Source organism: Branchiostoma floridae, chromosome 6 (assembly GCF_000003815.2).
Source record: "Branchiostoma floridae strain S238N-H82 chromosome 6, Bfl_VNyyK, whole genome shotgun sequence".
Taxonomy (NCBI): Eukaryota; Metazoa; Chordata; class Leptocardii; order Amphioxiformes; family Branchiostomatidae; genus Branchiostoma; species Branchiostoma floridae.
Window position 1 is genome coordinate 5962922 of NC_049984.1, and position 2193 is coordinate 5965114.

Genomic DNA, 2193 nt, shown 5'->3' on the forward strand with positions numbered 1-2193 from the left:
ATAAAATGTACATAGTTTCAATGGGTTGAAGCTCATTGGCGTTTACTTTTACTCTTAGGATGTCACAGAATTCAAAGAAGACGTGCGTTTATCTTATTGGAGCCTGAAAGTCACAAGGAAAAAAGTTAAGAAATGCCCATGACATTAGTCAGACTCTAGATTCTAGCCAAGCAAAGCACCACCCATGCAAGCCGGCCCACAATAGCATGCAACGCCAGCACTAAATGGAAGCGTCATTTGATTGAACAGGTGATTCAAAGAAGCAGACATAGAAATCCATTCCTTATCGAGAAAATAATAGGTAGCAGCTGCTCACGAGACCATACCCAGTCACGTTCAAGTTCATACCTTGCCCGTCTGAATCTTACACATACAAAAGAGCAGCGTCAGTATGATTACTATGAATGGCTACAACTTTGACTAGCCAGGTAAAGATAAATGACTGCAAATTTGACGTGCAAGTTACGGAACTAAACAAAAAATCAGTTCATATACGAACAAAGGGCTTAGCTGCAAAGAGTGCGTAATGAAAGACTGTCAATGATCGACATGTGGAGAGGGTAATCAGGCGATGTCCACTGACACGGAAGTTCATATTGAGTTTATTTGGTACCGGCTACAGGTTCCAAAGAAAGGCATCCGTAGAATAAAGATAAAGTAACTACAGAGTAAGGTAGGTAACTACAAAGAGCACGTACACTTCAAGGAACACGGATTCTGCTGAGGGCTGGAGGGCTTCTAGCGGTCAAGCAACAAAGCAGTTGGCCAGGCGGAAGACCTCCGGACTTGAAGTCCAGTGGTTAGCGGACATACCTCTGGAATTCCGAAACTAGAAGCCACGAGTTCGATTCCGGCTGTGTCGCTCACCCGACATGTACGCTACCGGAAAGGGTTGTAGTCCTCAGTGGCTTAGGATGGGGACGTTAAGTCGTAGTTCATTGTTCATTGTGCTTGTAGAAAAGAGCAAGAGCTAGGGGAATTTCCCCGGTTCAATAAACCTGTAAATACTCTACATAGCGCCTGTCCTCACTGTCACGACCAGTGGAGGACTAGCTCTTCAGTGAGCTAAAACTGGATCGAGATCACTTTCCTTTTTTGTCGAACGATATGCTCATCAGCCATTCAGTTCTTAGCTTCTCTTTTAATGACCACAAGCACCAAAGTTAAGTGGCAATATGATAAAGTGCTTGAAAAGACCTCATGGACTTGAAGGAGCACAGATTTATGTACACGTGTCGGTGATCGATGTGCAGAGGGTCCGAAAATATCAGGTGGATGATTGGTCATCAGACTGTCATCAGATTGCGTCGTATAGCAGTTCATACCTTGTCTGTCCACTATAACACGAAAGTAAAGTGTCAGTAATAAGCATAAAGTGCTCGGAAAGAGAGTGTGCCCATTAAGGAACATTAAGTTTATGCACACCATCTGGCCATGGGCGGATTATTAGCAAGCAAAACATCTGAAGTAGATTCTGTTCATCGAACGACCATATTTAGAAGTTCACAGATTCTCTGTTCAAGGTTGCGCATAGCAACGAATATCGTCAGTGTAAGAGAGATAAGTGCTCAAAAAGAGTGCACTTAACGACCAAAGGCTTATGCACATCTACATGTAGATGTTTAGGCGGCTATTATATAATTAGCGAGCAATACATCTGGGGTAGATCTGCTCATCAAATCGCCATCTGACCATACTCAGTCATATAACCGAAGTTCTGATTCTCTGTTCACAGAGTTTTATACATACAATCATATACCGTAGAACAGTGTCCGTATAATAAAGTGCCCCAAAAGAGAGCATGAAACTCCAGGGAACAAGGATTTATGCACGCCTGTACAGGTGATCGATATAGCAGTTCATATCTTGCCACACGTACTAAAGAAACGCGTCAACATACTAAAAATAAAGTGTCCGAAAAGGACATACGGAACAACGATTTATGCACACCTGTCTGATTGCTTAGCTTAAACTTAAAGCTGTTTGTAGATTGCCGGCGATAGTTTCACTACTCTTATATGGGAGTGAGGCGTGTGCTAAGGGAATTGGAGAGGGAAAAGCACACGAGCGAATCCGCAGCTGCCTGATTAAGCTGTAACTGGAGGGTCACTTGCGGCCAGATGTTACACAATGTCATGCGTGTGTTGTATAACCTCCAGGGAGAATGTGGGTGGTGTGGGTGACTGTGGAAGC